The sequence below is a fragment of the Stylophora pistillata genome, chromosome 5, assembly GCF_964205215.1.
Source record: "Stylophora pistillata chromosome 5, jaStyPist1.2, whole genome shotgun sequence".
NCBI lineage: Eukaryota > Metazoa > Cnidaria > Anthozoa > Scleractinia > Pocilloporidae > Stylophora > Stylophora pistillata.
The window spans coordinates 18,140,716-18,148,672 of NC_142523.1; positions in this window are offsets into that span (position 1 = coordinate 18,140,716).

A 7,957-nucleotide genomic window follows, 5' to 3' on the forward strand; every position below is an offset into this window, starting at 1 on the left:
AGGATTATTTTTTTCATCAATTAGAACTTGAAGCGATCCAATTTGTGAATTATTAAAATCACGGGATATCATTTCCATTACTATATATTTAAAATATATTTAATTTTTTTAAATAGCTTGTAAATCTTTTAGAGGAATCCAACTATTGAAATCATCATCATAACCTTTCCATTTAACCAGAGCTTTTTTATTTTTGTAATCTCTCTTTACAACTTTGTCAATTCTAAATATTTCTTGTTTAGTTCTCAATAATTCAGACTCATAGAAACTTCCTTTGATTTCTTCATTATTTAAATCTTTTAATTGATAGGTGATTGGGTTTGTATATTTTATCTTGTCAATAGTGAATATTTCTTCTGTCCAATTCGGTGTGTAACCTTTATCAAACAACCGTCTTTTGTATTTGATATTCGAACCTTATCACCGATTTTATATTTCGGTTTTTTTTAACTGAATTGGTGTCACCATATCGATTGAAATAAACCATTCCTTCATTCTTTTCATCAGAGGCTTCAACAGGCGTCATTTTGATTGAATTGTGTTTGGTATTATTATATTGACTTAGTATTTTCGGTAAAATGCTGAGATATTGAGTGTTACCTTGGATAGTGAATTGTTTCCACACTTTGTTTTTAATCGTTCTATTCCAACGCTCGACAACAGATGATGTCTCTTAATTTTCACTTGAATATAATTTAACATTATTTTTATTCAACAATTCTTCAACATGTTTATCATAAAATTCTTTACCTTTGTCAGTCCACAAGAACTCTGGCTCTCTTCCTTCTTTGAATATGGTTTTAAATGTTTGGTTTATGGGTTCACCCTTTTTATTTTTTAAGGGTTCAATCCAACCATATTTACTGAATACATCGATAACCATAAGAAGATATCGATAACCTTTGTTCCATTTACTGAACTTCTGCATTTCAATCAAGTCTGCTGCCCAAATTTCATCTATGTGATTTATGATTATACGCCACCGAGTAAAGTTACGCTTGATTGGTTTATGTAATTCATCTGCTAATTTTGCTTTCCAGTTTACTTCACTCGACGGCTTTTTCCGGTTTTTGATACACCGAGACCTAGTTTTTGTTTTTTATTGATTACGGTTCTTGCTACTTGACCCATTTTTGGCATTTGTCCATAAGGTATCTCATTTAATTGTTCAACCATCTTTCGATCGCAATCACCTTTATCTTTACCCATATCATAACAAATATGCGGCAGTTTCATCAACTTTGTTGCGTGGTTGAACATTCCATTTTAATACTTAACCAGTGTTTTTATCGTATACTAATTGTTTATCAAGAGGATTGCACGGTCCAAGGTATTTATATTTTCCAGGTGTCCATCCAGTTTTGGATTAGGTAATTTACCAATTGCTTTATGAATATAGGTAAATAGATTTTACCTCCTTTGTAAAGTGGATTAGTTGGATCATAAACACCTTGAGGAGAATACATTTCCATTGGATACCATTCTGAAGGATAAATAGAACCACCTTTTTTTGACTTTGGTTGATAATTGATCTAAACTTGACTTCCAACACTGTGAATAATTGGATTCAGTTTTTTCAAACCATAATCAATTGTTTTTTCTGTAATCCTTTATCACGCATTGCTTCAGAGGCATAATATCTGCCAGTATTTACAAGTTTACGTCCCATCCAAGGTATTCCATGTTGAATGAAACCTTATAATGCCATATTTGCAGCTGAACCAGCTATACCAGATCCTTGTTTTGTTTGTTTAACGAATTTGGTTTTAGTTATACCACATTCAGCGCAAGTGCATTTTAACATCATTCTACCATTTTTAGCTGGTTCATATCTTTCACTTCCAGGAACACATCCTGTTTGTTTCTTCTGCTTCACGAAATAATTCTTCATATATATGAATTATATTAATCTTCTGAAATATTTTTCAATGAATTTTTCGTTTTTAATTGTGTCATTTATATCAAACACTTTAATGAGATCTTGATATGATTTACCATTTTTCATTTCATTCAAGAAATATAAACAAAAATAACCACAAGTTGATGTTTTAATGTTTTGAATTTGATTGTCTTGATGTAAAAGAATAAGGTCACTGCAAACATGGCCGCCGTTAAGCTAAATGGTAATATTTTTAGTTTGCGGTCTGTGTGCCTGGTATTATATTTCTACCTCTGTTTCACTGGTAGCAGCTATCAGAAATGTAAACAACGACAGAGCCAAGTATTCTATACTTCTAATCTTCCTACACCAAGAATAGCGAGTTACATTTACCAATTACGAAACGTCAGCGCAAGTTCTCCTCGGATGTCGACTAGCGCTCAATGCCTCAATTTCGCTGCTTCTTATTCAACTGGCTAATGATGTCGAAGTTCAGCCTGGCCCTTGCCTAGCTCAGCGAGCAAATGGTCTGCGTATTTGCCAATGAAACGTCCAACGCTTAACAGATAGCAAACTTGAAGAGATCCGGTCACTCTTAACTCGACCTGGCAATGAATATGATAGATTGGATATTCTAATTCTATCTGAGACTTTTTGCACCCAAAAAGTGCCGGATTCTCTCTATAACACTGACGGATATCAGCTTCATCGAAAGGACAGAATGGGGAAATCAGGTGGTGGAATACTTGTTTATATAAATAATTCGCTTCAGGCTAAGAGACGGGAAGACCTCGAAGCCGAAGACATAGAAATCCTGTGGTTAGAGGTCTGCCCCTACAAATCGAGACGTTCTCTCTTTATTGGTTGTGTCCACAGGCCTCTTTCGTTCAGAGTGGCGGATGACAAGAGACTCGGGAAAAACATTGAGAACGTACATCTTCTCAACAAGGAAACCATTTTATTGGGAGACATTAACATCGATTTCCTATGCACCATGAAACTTCACAAGCACCCATTCATAAAAACGCTGAAAAATTTGAATATGTCACAACTTGTAATGGAAATTACCCGACCATTGTCCAAAACCTGCCTCGATCACATCTGGAGTAGTCACCCTGCGCGGCTAATAAATGTGCGGGTATTATCTACTGGTATGTCAGATCACCTACCAACCATTGTGATAAAAACATACAAGGGCGTGCAACAAAACAAAACTGAGCATACGACAATCACCTACCGTGACATCAAGAATCTTAATAAAGAACAGTTTATTGCTGCGTTGAAAGAGGCGCCTTGGGATTCTGCGTTTATTTTTAATGATCCTGATGACGTTGTTGATACCTGGTACGATATTTTCCAAGGCGTAGTCGATAGATCCCTTCCTCTTAAACACGAGCGAGTGAAGGGTAAGTGCCAACCTAAATGGTTCAATAACCACATCGTCGACGGATTTAAGGAGGGCGATAAACTTCTCACTAAAGCCAAGAAAAGCGGTTCCGACAACGACTGGCTTAATTACAGGCCAGCGAAAAATTTACGTGAAAAATTTAATTAGGCAAACAAAGCAAACATACTTTAAGACCAAATTCACTGAAAACAAACATAACTCACGGAAACTTTGGAATCTTATTAAATGCTTGTCAGGTAACGACGGCCCGGAACACGAACCGCTGCAATTAGTCGACGGGAGTGAAATCATTACTAACAATGGTGACATTGCTGAGACTTTGAATTGCTTTTTCGTCGATCAGCAGAAAAATCTGACTTCTCAGATCGGTCTTAACAATGTCTCGTCCACTGGAGCCAGGCCCCCTCCTCCATCTCCCCTTTCCCTGGCCCCTGGAACATTTAATATTCCACAAATATCCAAGGACAAAGTTGTTAATCTCCTTCTCTCTATCCCAGTGTACAAAACTACAGGCAACGACGGAGTGCCAAACTGCTGAGAATTGCTGCACCTGCTACTGCAGACTCCATGTGCAAGTATCGAAAAACAAACCTTCCCCACAAAGTGGAAAGTCGGTAAAGTGACTCCCATTTCTAAGGGGCAAGGAAACCGGGACGATAAGAACAACTATAGGCCGATAACCGTGCTTCCTATACTTTCAAAGTTACTCGAGAAGCACATTTGTGATCACCTTTGCGACTTCCTTGAGGAAAACGCTCTACTACACAGGTTTCAGTCCGGTTTCCGCAAATTTCACTCCACTGAGACCGCCCTTATCCGCCTAGTCGATCAGCTGCCCTTTGACTTGGACATCAACAAAGTATCGAGGCATGTGTTTATTGACTATAAAAAGGCTTTTGACCTCATAGACCACGGTCTGCTTTTAGAGAAACTGAAAGCCTATGGGGTATGTGATGGCGAGCTGGAACTACTACGCAGTTATCTAAGTGGACGCACACAGTATGTACACATCAATGGCTGTCATTCCTCCCCAAGAGCTATGTTGGCTGGAGTACCGCAAGGGAGTATTTTGGGCCCCATTTTGTTCCTCTTATTCATTAACGATCTGCCATCGGCAGCACAGCAAATCTACCGTTGACATCTACGCGGATGACACTACTCTCAGTTTATCATCAGACGTGACTAATGGACTTACGGCCACGTCATCAGCCCTCCAACAGGACTTAGATGACGTCTCGCGGTGGTCGGCTGCTAACAAAATGGTTACAAACGCTGCGAAGACGAAATGTCTCCTTGTTATAGGGAAACGCATACCATGCTCGCTTGACAATTGTTCACTGGAGCTCAAACTTGCTAACTCTGACATAGAACAGGTTGATAATCAGAAACTTTTGGGGGTTACTATTGACAAACACTTAAGCTTTGATGTACACGTTGAGGAACTGTGCAAGAAGTTGTCCCAGAGAATAGCGGTTCTTGGAAAGATAAGGAGATTCATCCCTATTGAACAGCGCACACTTTACTACAATGCTATGACCAAACAAGTAATGTTGTATGGGTCAACTATCTGGTGAAACTGCTCAGCTGATAACTTAACGAGAATCCTCAAGCTGCAAAAACGTGCTGCCCGAGTAATTTTGGGAGTTGACACAAGATCAAATAGCGTAAATCTTTTTAATAAATTAGAGTGGCTCCCATTTTATGATGAAGCTAAAATCAATAAGTGCTCACTAGTCCTTAAGCGCCTTCAAGGAAACTGCCCCAGCTACATGTGTGACCTTCTTAAATGCAATGCAATTATTCCTGTAATTTTTAATTATTCCTGTATTGTTAATTATTTTATTTTGATTATTCCTAATATTGTTACGTTTGTTACAATTCCTTTTTTTTTTTTTTTTTTTTTTTTTCCGAATTTTAATTTTCGAGGGCCATTAGTTTATCAGTTTCATTACTGTCACATGTTACCCTCGTTAAATAAAGTCTTACTTACTTACTTACTTACTTACTAATGCAGATTTACACACACGCAATGGGCGGTACAGTGCCTTAAACCTCGTCTGCCCCAGATATAATCGCGTATCTGAGGGAGGGAGAACTTTTAGCGTGTCCGCAACCAGGCTCTGGAACTCTCTGCCAATTAACCTTAAGAAAGTAACATGTGTAACCTCATCTAGAAAGGCTATTTATAGACATTTTTTAACCAGATACAATGACGTTGATCATTTTAGCGTAACTGAAACTTAATTGTGTTCATAGTTTTATGCTAATCCAACATTTCATAACCTTCTTCTCGCTCGACCTATCCTTGCTGTATTCTTATTGTAATTATAGTTTGTAGATACTCATTGTTATAAATGTAATATAGCTTTTACTATTGTTAGTCCCATTCATACATACACTTATACTTCCTTTCTTTATGACATGTATTTTGTTTCTTAACTTTGTTTTACAAATTTAGTTTGAGGGCCACTAGTTACTCAATTGAAGCACTGTCCCGTGTTACCCTCGTTAAATAAAGTTGATTGATTGAAAAGAGTCAATTTTTTATTTTTAGCATGATTAACCAATTCTTGAAAAGGAGGCATTCCAAATGAATCGAAATAATTGATCACATTATCTTTAACAAAAGTTGTTACCCAATGTGAACCAGACATGTATGATGGATGAAGATTGTAAATGAAAAGAGCTTGTTTGTGATTATGTGGTACTTTTTTATCTCTGCTTCAAAACATCATCGATTGGTATTTTAAGATATTCACATCATTCAAGAAGATCAAAATTTGTCATAGGAATTGTTTTATGAAATTTTGGTTTTACAATATGTCTCCTAATATTGAAATTGACTTGAACGGACTGTTTCGTCCTAGAATTAGGCCCTGTCCTTTTTTTGATGTTTTTTTTTACCTCTACCAATTTGACCATCAGGCCAATTACCAAATGAATGGAGGAGGTATATAAGAACCCCAACCATCAGATCTTGGCGCACCTAATTTTGGAGCACCCCAACCATCAGATGTTGGAGCACCTAATTGTGTAGAACCTTTTCCAACTATATTCTTAACCAAATCAATAGCCAATGGAATACCATTTGAAGCAAGAATAGCCCTAAGAGCGCCTCCTTTTTGAGTTTTTGTTGGTTTTATAAAATAATCTGATTTATTCGTTAAGCTTTTATAGAAATCTTGTGCTTGTTTTGAAGTCAACATATTTATATATGGTATCAGTTTTAAAACCATACTCGGTCTAATTAAAAATCCACCGGATTGAACACCTTTTCCAGAGATTGCTTTGACTAACTGAGATGCACTTTCTGAAGCTAATCCTCCCAAAGCAGAAAGTCCTAATGTTTTTCCAACAGTTGGCAACAGAGGTCTTGCCAAACTGAGAACGCATGTTAAAGGACTACCTCCAATTTGATTTCTGATATTTGATTTTGATATTTTGATTTCTGATATTTTGATTTTGATTTTGATAGCAGCTGCTTTCCATACCTTTTCTCAATTTACGATGTTTATCCAACCGTTTAGCAAGTTTGAGGAACATGAAGCGTGTCATTACCTGATAAAGCATTTGCTGACAATCGAGGCGTGATTGATTCTCTTTTATGATAAGCTCTACTTCGATTCTTTTTTTGATTCGGCGATAGTTCAACGTCGATTTTGAATAAATTTGTCGTCATGTCTTGTATATTTAACAATTATTCCACGAGCGCGCGTTGGATATGAGATGATAGATAGCCAACGAGGCGCGTAGCGCCGAGTTGGCTATAATCATCTCATATCCAACAAACGCGAGTGGAATAATTGTTTCATTAAAAAACGCCCCAAAGCTATTAGACAAATCTTCTCGACTTTATTTTGTGAGAAGAAACCGGATTTAACAATGTACAGAAATTAGATTATATTGTATAGAGTATATTGGCTCATATACCATAATGGCTGAGCCAATAAAGAGTCTTGAATTGCATTATCCAATGATCCAGTTTTTAATAATATATGTTATATAATTTCGAATAATCATAAAATACATATGATTTTAAACGATCAACAATTCATTTCCGACTTGGTTTATGATCAATTCTTTTTCATACAGTACAACAGCATTAACTGTAAAAGCGCTATCAGCAGCTGCTTGTACATTAAATTTGTATCTGAAAATAGGTTTTTTAGGATAATTTGTAGCTTTTTCAGGTTGGGCAGTCAGATCGAAATAAATAACTCCGAAAAGTTCTTAGAAATTCTTTATATTAAGTTGTGTTCCTGAATTTTAATCATTCTGCCGCAGTGCGTATTTCATCAATTCGTCAAATATTCTCATTTTAGAGTCGCTATCATATTCCACTTCAGGATAGAATGTATTAGCTCCACATTCTATATGACAAGTTGAAAGATGAGATCCACCTCCTCGATCAGCGTTAATATTGAAAGTGTCATATTCATAAGGATTTGTGTCTTGATTATTATCTTTTTGACGTTGAAGAAACACAAAAACATGCTTTACATTATCAATTGTCGGGCTTATCTGAAAAAGTCTAGACGATCTTGTGGTAGGTGATTGTTAAAACATTTCTTGTTTATAATTCCATCTATTGACTTTGTTCAAGTTTGACAGAAACTGTTAATAAAGACTGGCTTTAGGAGTCAGTCTTGGAACCCATAAATTGAAACGAT